The 13969-nt window shown below is 44.5% G+C and overlaps 1 long non-coding RNA gene across 7 annotated transcripts in view; it reads right to left on the reverse strand.

Moving 5' to 3' along the window:
- Positions 1-13969, reverse strand: part of LOC144305554 (uncharacterized) — a 124235-nt gene that overhangs the window by 87929 nt on the left and 22337 nt on the right. The window contains exon 1 of one of the 7 annotated variants that reach the window (XR_013372553.1): positions 2596-2705. The exons of 1 other annotated variant lie outside the window; for it this stretch is intronic. This is a non-coding gene — a long non-coding RNA (uncharacterized LOC144305554). Of the gene's footprint in view, positions 1-2358; positions 2706-13969 lie in introns of those variants that run through there. 5 more of the 7 variants (XR_013372554.1, XR_013372549.1, XR_013372551.1 and 2 more) reach the window with 5 other exon arrangements.

Below are 13969 nucleotides of genomic sequence, written 5' to 3' on the forward strand. Positions count from 1 at the left end.
ACACAGAACGGTGCTCCAGGAAACCACATGCGGCATTCACATGCCCCTGTGTCATCTGCAGTTAGAGCTTTCTGGTAGCCTGCTTGAATTTTAACTTTCACGCATCTGCCATCTTCTCTTCAGTTAGTGGATGATATACAGCACAGTGGTAATCCTTTTTCTTTTCTTCTTTCTTTCTTTCTTTCTTTCTTTTTTTTTTTTTTTTAGAGAGAGAGAGAAGGGAGAGGAGAAGCAGAGGGAAGGAGTGAGAGAGAATCCCAGGCAGGCTTCACACCCAGCGTAGAGCCTGATGCTGGGCTTGACTCACAACCCCGAGATCACGACCTGGGTGAAATCAAGAATCGGTCACTTAACCAACTGAACCACCCAGGGGCTCCACAGTGGTGCCCTTAAAATCTGTTATCTTGGGCAGCCCAGGGGGCTCAGCGGTTTTGCACGCCTTCCACCTAGGGCGTGATCCTGGAGGCCCAGGATCAAGTCCCACGTCGGGCTACCTGCAGGGAGCCTGCTTCTGCCTCTGCCTGGGTCTCTGCCTCTCTCTCTCTCTCTCTTTCTGTGTCTCTCACGAATAAATAAATCTTTTTTTAAAAAATATGTTATCTAAGCATTTGGGAATGCTCTATCCCATGGGTATACAACCATGATTTTAAAATATGCAGTAAAAACAATAAATAAAATTCTTAAAACATTTCTTAAATACATAGTAAGTACACATTTTTCACCTACATTACACATAGTCACTTGAACAGGTTATATGTGGGACAAATCCTTAGTTCACAGGACAATACTTAAAATAAGAAACAGAAACAGCAATGTGCTAACACGTTCTCAATATATATCTGTCCACAAGTTTGATTGGAACTCCTAAAATACCCATCCCGGGGCATGAATGCCAAGCAACATTTCAGGTTTGGCCAAATTTCCCTAAGTCTTTCAAAATTTCACAACAAGCTCTGAATGCTACTAAGTGATATTTCCCTTCCTCTTAATTTGTTTGGGTTGCAAAGGAAATGACATTTTCCAACATATTTCTAACTTAAATTTGTGTTTTCTGCTATGCAAACGTAATTTCTCATCTTGGAGAAACTCAGCAGTTCTGCCGCCAGACAGCGGCGGCGAGTGCAGCGGGGGGTGCGGGGGGCGAGTGGGGGGGGGGCGAGTGGGGGGGGGGGCGGGCGAGGGCAGCGGGGGGGGCGGGTGCGGGGAGGGCGGGGGCAGCGGGGGGTGCGGGGGCGGGCGGGGGGTGCGGGGAGGGCGAGGGCAGCGGGGGGTGCGGGGAGGGCGAGGGCAGCGGGGGGTGCGGGGAGGGCGAGGGCAGCGGGGGGTGTGGGGAGGGCGGGGGCAGCGGGGGGTGCGGGGGCGGGCGGGGGGTGCGGGGAGGGCGAGGGCAGCGCGGGGTGCAGGGGGCGGGCGGGGGGTGCGGGGAGGGCGGGGGCGGGCGGGGGGTGCGGGGAGGGCGAGGGCAGCGGGGGTGCAGGCGGCGGAGGGGGAGCGGGGGGGGGGGGGGATGCCCCGCCTTGGCCCCTGGGCTCCAGAGGGCCGGCAGCTTCGTTCAGACGCTCTCATCCTTAGTTCGTCCTCGGGCAGCCGGGCGGCGGCAGGCCCGGGGGCACCTGTCGGGCGGGCGGTGTGGCCGAGTGACCCCCGCGAGCCGCGCTGGGGCCCGTCACCCCGCCGGTGTCCGTGTTCAGGGGCGGCCCCGCGGTCGGCGCCGCCCGGGGCTCCCCCCGCCCAGCGGCCGCCCCCCGACGGCCGTCCTCGCGGGGCCCGGGGCGCCCTCCGTCCCTTCCGACGACCTCGTTGACCTTGGGCTCCGGCTAGAGGCTGGGTTCCCAGGGACCGTCGGGCGGCCGCGCCGGCGCCTCCTCGCTCGGTGCACGGGAGGCCGGGGACGGGTGTCAGGGCCGCGGCACCGCGCGCGCCCCACGCTCTGCAGGAAACGCCTCCGGAGGCCGCGGACGCGCCGACCCTGCCCCACCGTGGTCTCCGCAGGCGCTGCCAGGCGAGGCGGCCCCGCCATCCCCACCGCCGTCACGCAGCGGCGCGCAGACCGCAGCGCATCCCGGCCCCGGGCCCCCCACCGAGGCCCGCCGTTCCCCTGGGCCCCGAGCGCCCCCTAAGCCCACCCCGGGCCAGGGCCCCGAGCCCCCCTCCCTTCCTCCCCACCCCCGCCCCCGAGGTCCCCCCTTCCCCCCCTTCCCCTGGGCCCCGAGCGCCCCCTAAGCCCCCCGGGCTCCAAGGTCCACCCCCTGGGCCCCGAGCTCCCCTCCCCCCGGGCCCCGAGCCCCCCCATCCCCGAGCTCCCCTCTCCCGGGCCCCGAGCCCCCCTCCCTTCCTCCCCCCCGAGGTCCCCCTTACCCTGGGCCGGGAGCCCCTCTCCCCCGCGCCGGGCGAGAAGCCGGGGGACCCAGCGGCGCTCCGTGCGAGCCCCAGGAGGAGGACAAGCGCTCCTGCCGACCATTCGCTCAGAATCCCGAGGAGTCCATCCTCCGGTTTCTCGGCTCCACGGAGGAAAGGCGCCCGGCGACGGCGAGGCCTTCCGCTCCACGGCCCTCCCCAGAGCTAGCGCCGCGGGAAGCCACCCTGGCTCCTCACCTGGCGTCGGGAGAAGGTTCTCGGAAGAACACCTGCCCCCGGGACTGGGCCCGCCGAGGGCCGCCCGAGAGGCGCGGCACCGACGTGCACCTGCGACGTGCACTGCGACGTGCACTGGGACGTGCACCTGCGACATGCACTGTGACGTGCACCTGCGCGGCTCCAACGCCAGGCTCCGCCTGAGGAAACACCACCGGCCCCCCGCAGAGGCGCAAGGCTGCAGTCGGGGTTGAAACCTCCCCTTCGGGCCGCAAACAATCCAGGGGTATCGGTTTATAGAATTTTCTGCCTTACCTGACGGCCCAGACCTTCCCAACAACGCGTCCGAAGTTAAGAGCAGGCTTGTAACTGTTTAACTGTTTCTCCTAAGAGAGAAAAAGGGGCCGGCGGGTTGCGCTGCGGCCGCGGGTGGGCAGGCCTGGGGCATCAGGCCCCGCGCCCTCAGCGCCCTGGCGCATCTCACGGGACAGCCGGGACCTTTTAATCGCCCGCGTTACCCAAAGCCTGCTTGGCCTGTGTTGTAAGAAAGTGCGGCCGCAGGTTCCCCAAGTGTTTTTGAGGCCCCGGGGCCTCCCTGCACAAGCACTGGTGGAAGCTTAAGCCCGGAGACGGGGTTTTATGTCAAAGCTCATATTTTCCGACCTGTCTACGTCCAGCTCAAACAATGAGCTTTTGCAAATGTTTATTTGTCCCTTTTTGAAAAAGCCCCCCAAACTGGGAATTGGGTAATGTATTAAAATTGCGTTACACAAAACAAAATTGTCTTCCCCCGAAAGTCTCCAGATTTCTCAGGTGCCACATTTTTCAGCCTTGTTGTGCTCAGTATTTGCTTTTCACTTTCTGTTTCCCCTGGTAAGATGTGGCATTTTGTCCTTGAGAAGTGAGTGCAAGTTACTATATTTTCCTTCTCAGCCATCTCATGAGACAGGCAGTGAAATGCCAAGAATAATGTAAACTATACAGGAAAATACCATGACGTACTACACCTAGAAATATCTCAGCTTAATAGGTGTTGTGCCATTAACGGTGAATTTTATGGAGGTAAGGAGATGTAAATCTGTCATGTAGACAAAGATTTACAATAATACCCACTTCAGTGGATGATTTTCATCACAGTTAGGACCGTCAGGCAACTTGCGTGTTTTCGAGTCTCTTAAGTTATGAAGCCCTCCTCGTATTAATCCAAGGTTGGTACCTTGACCTTCCTGGAGTTGATGCCCATAATATAGTTTGCCACTCTTCCCTTCTGTTATCACCAATGTGATTTCGGTTGGTGGGGTGGGGTTTTAGTTACATAAAATTTATTTAAAACACTGGTCAGAACTTAATGATGATTTTCTATAAAAAACGCACTTTTTATGGTTGCTGGAATAGTCATGTGACTTTTGTAATTCTTTATAAGAATTCATATCTGGGCATAGACTTCATTTTCAAAAGATGCACACAGTAACGTACCATAAGGAAATACTCACTTCTGCACTTTTATACACTGATTTCTCAGTTGTAACAGAAAATTGAATAATAATTTTGTTAGCTATTAATGTGAAGTCACTGGAGGGTGACCACACATCTTAAGTATGTTACTTACAGATTTGGGGGATACCACTGCATTACAAAAAGAACAACTAGGGATCCCTGGGTGGCTCAGCAGTTTAGCGCCTGCCTTTGGCCCAGGGCGCGATCCTGGAGACCCGGGATCGAATCCCACGTCGGGCTCCCAGTGCATGGAGCCTGCTTCTCCCTCTGCCTGTGTCTCTGCCTCTCTCTCTCTCTCTCTCTGTGTGTGACTATCATAAATAAATGAAAATTAAAAAAAAAAAAAAAACAACTAAACACATGTGTTCTGGTATTATTCTTAATAAAGTAAAAAAAAATTAACAGAAAAAATATAATAGCCTTTTTAAGCTCTTTTGTTTACAAATTTAAATTGTTAAGTAAAGATGCTAGACCAACATAGTTTTTTAAAAGATTTATTCATTTAAATAAATAAGGGGCAAGGGGCAGAGGAAGAGAGAGAATCACAAACAGGCTCCACACCCAGTGCGGCACCCTACACAGGGCTCGATCTCATGACCCTGGGATCATGACCTGAGCTGAAATCAAGAGTCAGACACTTAACCCACTGAGCCACTCGGGCGCCCCAACACGAGATTATTTTTTAAACCCATACTCTAGACATCTCTATGTATCTGGATACTGCAAAACACAGAAGAAAATTGTGTGGGACGTGATTATACATTATATTTATATGTTTATTAAATATATAGGTTAAAATACTTTCACGTGGACCTTCCAGGCCATTGTCTACCATGGAGTCCTAACTTCCTGAGTTTACCAAAGCCATTCCTTAGATAATACACAAAAGTTTAAGGTGAAACTACATAGATGCCCTGGATGCGCAAATGTGTGTCGTGGGACACATTTAAGGAGAAGAGAAATAGCAAAGAGACACGGTTACTGTCACTGGGGCAAGAGGCGGGTGCAGGCCACGAACCTCAGGTCGGGCCCCTGAAGATTGCGGGTTGACAGCCAGTCGGCCAACGGAAGGAACACAAGTGACTGTCTTCCTCGCGAGGAGCCAAAGACAGGAGCCCAGAGGCAGCTGAAGTAAAGCCAAGAAGGAGATGAAGCCAAAATTCTGCAAAGAAGACTGTCCTCGGGTTGTTTTCATTTCCCCCGTTAGAGCCACAGTGCCCTCCGCGGGGTGGCCCGCTCCCCAGTAAATAAGGGAAGGCGGCAAACCGCCAGGCCAGGCTGAGCCCCCCCACCCATGAGTCCTGAACGACAGAGTACGGGGGGCTCCATGGGGCTTTGGGCAAGGGAGGAGAGCCAGGACCCCCCTCCTCAGCAGGACCTGGAGGCAGGGGGAAGCTGAGCTCCCCCCACCGCGTGCTAATTTGTTTTTTACCGGCTGTGATGCGATGGGGGTGAAGCATGCTCTGGTCGAGCCACTGCACGAACCCGCTCGACAGCGAAGAGGTGCTTGAAACTTCCCAGATAGTGATAGGGGTAAGGCCATAAACCAAGCGATAGTCACACCCCTGGAGGCTGCGGGGCGCTCAGCGCAGGAGATGCAGTATTTTCAAAGACTTTAGTAATGTGTTTTAAAATATGCAAGATCAGGGGCGCCCGGGGGGCTCAGAGGCTGAGCGCCTGCCTTCTGCCCACGGTGTGACCCGGGGTCCCGGGATCGAGTCCCACGTCCAGCTTCCCGCAGGGAGCCTGCTTCTCCCTCTGCCTGTGTCTCTGCCTCTCTCTCTCTCTCTCTCTGTCTCTCATGAATAAATAAAAAATAATAATAAAATCTGTAAGATAGTACTTAAGGTTTCATTATTGAGTTTTATTAAATGTAATTATGAGTTTTCTTCGTAGGTAATAAATGACACATCGTTACTGCAGGAGACGCGGTGTTAACATTTGTTATTAGCATCTTAAACTTCAGGTTTCACTTAGTCAATCCAACTCCTAAAGGAAAACATGTTTTACACTTAACACGTAGGTTTTAGGCAAGAGCATTTCTAGGCATTTGGGGGATTTGGCAGTGAGCATTTTGGTCCTCGTGTCTGCCACGCATAAATTGTCTTGAGAGACTTGGGATGAATCGTAATGAGCAGGTCTGATTTGACAGATTCTGCTTATTAAATTAGTCATCCTGATAATTTAGATTTATACGAAAAACCAACTTACTCTTATGTTCATAGTTTCCATTTTAAGTGCTAATTATTTAAATGTCTATATATTTAATAAAGAAGAATAAATATTCATGACATGAACATGTGTAAATTTTCTTTCATATTTCAATAGAAAGAAAAGTAGTATAAAGGGAGACAGATAAGTCTTAAACCTATTGTCCCAGGAGAAGCACCAAGAGAAAAGGATTTCATGTTTAAATGGGAGTACAAAATGCAGCTTGTTATACCTCATTTTAGGGACTCACGGTAGCCCATTTGCATTTTAAAGTTTCTAAAAAATTATTCTATAAAGAAACCTGTTTCACTAACTTGAACCCAGGCCGTTGTCGATTCATTTAACCATAATACTGTTCTTTAAAAATCCATTACCAAGACATTTTAAAATGCTACTCTAATTAATGTCACTTAAAAAATGTATATTGATGTGAGCCTCGACAAAACACTTAATAGATAAAATGCTTGTAGACACTTTAATATACAATCCTAACTATTCTATTGAACCTATGGATTCAGTGAAAATATTTATCTTTTGACTTAGGATGCTCATGAAGCCCTTACTTCATTTCTGTATATCCCAAAGAACACACTGTTAAAGCAAAAATTTCCTAGACATCAATAAACAAAAAAGAATGGATAAAGGAACTACATTAACCTTCCCTTGATCATTGTTCCTTCAAACCATCAACTCATCTAGAGCAGGAAACACCGCCACATAATTATCAAAGCAACCAGAGTACTTTGCTTATTGCCAATAATGCCACTTCCATTTATAAGTGGAAAGCCTCTAATCGTTCTTCATATTTTCTCCCACCCCAACATACCCACAAGATCCCATTTATATATCAAGTCTTCTATTCGACACTCAAAAATTACAATTACTGTAATGCAATTTAATTTTGAATTTGATTTTAATCAAAACAGCTCACTCAAACTTTAAATAATTTAATAATTAACAGAAATCCTTAAAGCTTGATTCTAAGAAAGCCACAGATTGTCTCCAGAGTACATGTGCATCATATATAATTGTGTGGGTGTGTGTGTATGACACAAGAACATTTTTATTATGAGGGGGTTCATAATTTTAAAAGCGTCGGATCTATAGGCAGCCTAATAAATTGTATTGATATTCCAAATTTAAGTTCAAAACCAAGTGACGGACAGGCATAAGAATGGGATAGATGGATACACTCAACAAATTAACGATAGTTATTTGGAAAATGTGGAGATTAGAAGCTGCATGAAGAATAGGGGACTAGGTTTGAGGTCCCTTGAGGTCCCTTGCAAAATGGAGCTCCTGAACTTGAGTCCACTTAGAGAAAGGGTGCCCAGAAAAACTCCATTGAGCAATAAAGAGAAATGGTAAGTAACTTACCAATATTGGTCAGGGCTCTGGATGGAAGAGATTGATGATGATGATGATGATGGCGAAGATGATGATAACCACAAAAACACTACTAATAAAATCCTCCCTGGATATTTACCATCGTAAATCTATTCTTACCCTAGGGTTCACTAGTATCACAGTTGGGAAAACCTCAAACTGAAAAATTTAAATGGTCATAGATCCTTCACACACCTTGGTGACCAGAAGAAGCAAATACAAATCGTCTGAAAATGCACCTTCAATCCAGGCCCCAAATTCCTACAAATCAAGTGCAGTTCACAATCGCAATCACAACCTACCGAATAAACGATGAAAGCAGCTACCATGAATGGAAAAGTCAGTTGAAACAATAAAAAACAGCTTTAGAGTCCTCAGTGACTTCAGAAGATGTAAATATAAGATATGGAATATAAAATACCTATGGACTCCTTAAAAGAAATGAACTCCCTCTTTGATTTCTCGGCTCCACCATATCCAACTCTTGTGCCTAATAAAATTCATCACAGGATAGACAATGAGATCCAGGGATTGGCAAACAATTAGCCATAGGCCAAATCTGGCTCTGCCCATTCATTTACATACTGCCTATGACAGCACATGACAGATTTGAATAGTCATTGCCAAAAATGCATGGTGCTCAAAATCTAAAATACTACTATCTGGCTCTTTACAGAAAAGAAAAAAAAAAAAAAAAAGTCTGGACTATACAAATACTTAAAGACTCAAATAATAAAAATGCCAATAACACAGATATCCTCACATTTGATTATAAACCCCTCCCTATGATCATATACCTGTAGCAAAAGTATAGTTCAAACTGCAGAGCACCAAAGAAAGTAAAGACTCCTCAAGTACCCTAGAATTTCTCTTGGGGATAGCAAGTATTTTCTCCAACTCTGTGGTTGCTTTCAAGGATTATCACTGTTATAACTTCACTAAAAAGTGACATATTCTTTTGAAAGTTTTTTTTTTATTTTTGAGAGAGAGAAAGCACAAGCAGGGGGAGGGGCAGAGGGGGACAGAGAAGCAGGGAGAAGCAGGCTCCCCGCTGAGGGGCGCAGTCCCAAGATCCCAGGGTCATGACCTGAGCCGAAGACAGATGCTTAACTGACTGAGCCACCCAGGCAATCTAAAAGTGAATTATATTTTAAAGAATTTTTTAATATAGAGAAATATGTTTTTTTTTAATTACCCACATATTCACAACTTCTGGCACTCTTTATTCCTTTTTATAAATCTGAGTATCCATTTGGCATCATTTTCTCTTGCCTGAGGAATTTCCTTTAACTTTCTCATTCAGGTCTTCTGGAATTAAAATCTTTCACCTTTCACTGGTCTGAAAATATTTTTATTTTGCCTTTATCCTTTATTAAGGATGTTTTCAGTGGATAGAGATTTCTAGGTTAACAATGTATTTTGTTTTGTTTTATTTCACCAACACTTTCAAAATGTTATTCCACTGCTTTCTGGCTTGACTGTTTCTGATTCTTATCTTTATTCTGGGTTTTGCTGTTTTTCTGTAAAGAATGTTAAACTTTGTGGAGGATAGTTAAATAAGTTGTGGGTCAGCTTTATCCTTTTGAGCCTTGTCTTTGAGCTTTGTCGGGATTAGTCAGGTGTGTATCCTTTACTCTGGGTCTACTAGTGAAGTTCGACTCTTCCAGGATCTTAATTAAACACCCCAGATATTCTTAGGGGTCTTCAACCTACTCAGACCTTACACATCTTTCAGCCTCGTATACTTTGAGAAATGATTCAAATTACAAGCATCCAAGAGTTTCTGGCTGGCCTCACGCACGTTCACTTGCGGATGCCCAGATGGGTGTCCGGCAACAGTTTCGAAGAGAATCTTCTCTACGTTCATCTCCAGGACTCTGCATGCACCTACCAACCACTCAGTCTTCCTGACCTCCAATCTCTGTCTGCCTAGCTTAGCAAGCCCACCATATTCTTCTCAGGAGCCAATACCCCTCCCTCCCATACACACACGGACATCGGGCACTTAGCCGAAGAGCATCTAGGCAGAGGGAGAGGGCAATCACAGGGTTCATCTTATTTTCCTTCCTTTTTTTTTCATCACAGTGCTGTGCTATGCTTAGTCCAATGTCTGAAGACATTAGTTTCACATATTTTATCTGTTTTTCTGATTGTTTATAGGACGGAAGTGTAATAGAGTTACTCAAATTTGGCCTGAAAGCGAAGTTAGCAGGTTGTTTTAATCATGACGATAGGAGTCCACATTCTAGCCTGTCCTAGTTACTGAATCCTCCTAAAATCTCTTACAACCCCTGGCGTCTGCCAGTAATGATCAAGCCATCACACGTATTGTTGACATTGGATATTTTAATCTCCAAGTACTTGGCCGGGGTGGGGGGGTTCCTGGTTATTTTGTTTTTATTCACGGCTAATTTAATTCCACTGCAGTCAGAGAATTTTATCTGTGTGATTTTCTTCATTTTAAATATATGTAGACTCGGGTAACATTCTCCCTTTCAATTTGTGGTAGTATTTCTCTTAGGATACTTGAAAAAACCCAAAGTGGTAAATGAAAGCTATAATTTGTAAGCCACACTGTAGTTCCAGCCAGCTTCTGGCAAGTTGATATGACAGACTTTCATTATAACGAAGTGTTTTTAGGAAGAACCCTTAACTCACCAAGCATCTGTTTCTCTTCTCTGCGCAAAGCAATTCAAGTGGCTTCTCCCAACATCAGCCACTAGTCATCATGAGATCCGAGAGGGTTCGTTACAAGCGGTATTTTCTTACTCTAACTCTGTCTCTTGGGACTAGTATAACTGCATCCCTTCTTGGGTACCCTTCCCATGTGCCTCTCTTTCCACCTTTCCATTTAGTACCTGCTTTCAGCCATATCCTCCCACCATGGTGGGGTTCTCTGGTTGGAATCTAATGCTTACCCATAAAACAAACAATAAGAACGGACACGCCAATGTCTCTCCTATGCCCTATTTCCAGGAAGATATCATAGATTTTTAAAGGTAAAAAAATCAGAGACTATCTTTACAGTTTGCCAATGGGATTCCATTCACACTTAACCCTAATTTGATTTTATGGCACAAAACTAATACCTACCCCCAAAGTTCTTTAGGAATATGCCCCAAGTTAATGGCTGGGATAGCATGTCATACACGATGATACCTTCCTCACCTGGAATGTACGAATTGGATCCTGGTCCCAGGATAATGAAGTCAGACAAAATAAAAGAAATATATGTGCATTTCCCACTGTACCGTCTCATATTCAATGTATTTAATTGACTAAACCAGCTTTTCGAATCCCACCACCATCTATTTTAAACATGAAATGTTTTAATTTCCCATTCCAATCTACAGTGAAAACACAGCTCAGTGAGTCAAAGAATGTAATATGCTCATGGGATGTTGTATCTTCTTGCTCTTTCTTGCACATTAGCAGTAAAACGTTTCTGTTGATCAAAAGAAACATATCTTGGTAGGTCAAGTTGATAGAGAATTTTCTATTCAAAACTGACCTGCAATCTCTACAGTTCCTTCTCTTCCAGGATAAGCAAAAGCAAAGCCTGGAATATCTAGACCTATCGACATCTATAATTTATATATATTACATTATATATTTTATATATTTTATACATTTTATAAATATATATTATATAAAATATATTTTATATAAAATATGCTGTATAATATATTACATTATATATTTTATATATTTTATATATTTTATAAATATATATTATATAAAATATATTTTATATAAAATATGCTGTATAATGTAATATATATAAATATATATTTCCAGTTAGCACCCATTTATAGCCCGTAGGAATTATATCGGCAAGAATCCCATGCAGCCCACTTGCCAGGTGTAGAGAAGGTAAGCCTTGTCCTTGGGAAATTAGCCTACAGTCCTGTTTGGGTGATTTCTTTCCTGTGGACATTGGTTTCTTCAGGTGCAAAAAGGAATGCATTGTCATTGGGCCCAGCTATGCATAACATGGGCACCTGCATTTCATTTTGTGAAACCAGGTGACTAGTTCTAGGCCTCTAAGGTCTCATTTATCCTTTCCCCTCACAATACATTTCTTTGAGATTTTTGTTCATTATCAGCTTATCAGGGACTTCCCTGACTATATGAGCAAATGGTGTTATCATCTATCATATTCTCTGCATGCCCCCATCATCCTGCTTTTTCTCTAAAACAATGTTCTCAACATCTAAATTATTACAAGTATTTTATTTACTAAATAAGTAGCCACTTCCCTTACTAGGATATAAGTGCTGTCCCAACAGGAACATGTTCTAATTTATTCACTGCTGAATCCTCAGTGTCTAGATGCTGAACACGTAGTAGATAAATTTTTGATGGTTGAAAGAAAAAATTGATAAGTGCAGGAATCTTCCTAACTGAAAATCACCTTTACGGATTCATAAAGATGAAACTGCAATAGCTGTTGCCAACGCCTGTATTCTTGCGGGCCTAATGAAAGCCAAAACCTCTCCAGATACAGTTATTTTGAGGTGGATGCATGTTTCAGCCCTTGAACATCATTTATGTCATGTCTTTTTCTACAGTGGTAGTATTTACCCCCAGTGGTTTGTCTTTTATTTCCATACTCTTACAGAAAGGCACAACAGAGTTATAATATTTTAAACTCCTTCTTAAATTGGTCTTCCTCCTACTCTTATACATGTAAGTTGTTTCTGGATCTGGCTGCCTTCTTTCCCTTTACTTTGGTTTCTGGTCCAGATATTTAGTTTCCCAAAATATTTCTCTAGAATTCTCTCTTGGGGATAGTGAAAGAGAGAAAGCTAGAGAGTTCTAAATCTTCTATAAACATCTATAGTCTGAACAAATCTTGTCCATCTTCACCTCCCTGAGTGCAACAGTGGTTAACTGCGTGAACCCTGGAGCCAGACCATCTAGATTCCAGTTCCAGCTCTTACAGTTTACTAACTGCATTGCCTTGAATAAGTTACTTAACCTCCTTGTACTTCAACTTCCACAACTGTAAAATAGAAACCATGATAGGGGCACCTGGCTGGCTCAGTCAGTAGAGCATGCAACTCTTGACCTCAGGGTCATGAGTTAAAGCCCCACTCCATATCGAATGTGGAGCCTTTAAAAAAAAAAGAAAGAAAGAAAGAATAAAAAAAAAGAAAAGAAAAAGAAAGAAATAATTATAGCATATCTGTCATGTAGTATTATTTTTAAAAATAAATGACTATTATTTTTTAATGACCATAAAAATAATGTTTAGAACATCTGGCACATAGTAGGTACTCTATTACAGTTAGCTATTTATATTATAATGCCATGTAGGAGATAGTCTAGCAGATTAACATTTCCCCCAGGATTGAGCTCCATCTAATTTGGTCCCACCATGCCCTCATTTGACATCTCTCATCCTTCCCTAGAACATGGGTTCTCAAATGTGTTTCCTGGGTCAATAGTATCAGCTTTACCTAGAACTTATTAGAGATGCAAGATCTTGGGCTCCATTCAAAACCTACTAATAGAAACTCTTGGGTAGAGTTAACCAGTCTATGTTGACTAGTCTTCCCTGTGATTCTGATAGAAGCTCAAATTTTAAAACCACTGCTTTAGATTCCTATTTCAGTGTTTTTGTATTATGTTGTCTCAATGAATAGGCAATGACTCTATAATTGAAACTATGGACTTGGTACACCCTTTATGAGGTAGTTCCTAAATGACTCATTTTGATCCTTGCATCCCACTTTAGAGAGTACGGTCTAATTGGTCTGGATGTGCCTTGGCCTTCAGGATTTTCAAAAGAGGATTCCTAACATACACCTAAGTTTTGGAGCACAGATCTATACTTTGTTTTGGCACAAGTGATTTTGAATTTCCTTTTTTCTGGGTCTTAGTATAAAAACAATGTTTCCCAGCATTCTCTGGTGATTTAAATAATCACTTGTATTTGTAGGTCCTTGATACAAATACAAATGTCAAGGTTTATCCCAGTCCCAGTAAATCAGAATCTCCCAGAGAGCGCCAGGAAGTGGTATTTTTAAACAAGTACCACAGGTGATTCTTCTCATTATGGAAATTAAGGAAAGAGTGATACATCAAAAAATAAATAAATATGTATGATTCTGTCTCTTTTCATTGAGGGATAAGAATACTGCCTAGATCAGGGCATTGAAAGTAGAATTACACCTCTTGGTTTTCAACTGTTTTTATCTTTTATTCATTAATTATAATGTCATAAACCAAACAATTATTCTATTTAAGTTCCCAAAGGAAGAAAATATGTGATTTGGATTTATTTTCTGGAAGGAAA

The sequence above is a fragment of the Canis aureus genome, chromosome 35, assembly GCF_053574225.1.
Source record: "Canis aureus isolate CA01 chromosome 35, VMU_Caureus_v.1.0, whole genome shotgun sequence".
Lineage (NCBI taxonomy): Eukaryota > Metazoa > Chordata > Mammalia > Carnivora > Canidae > Canis > Canis aureus.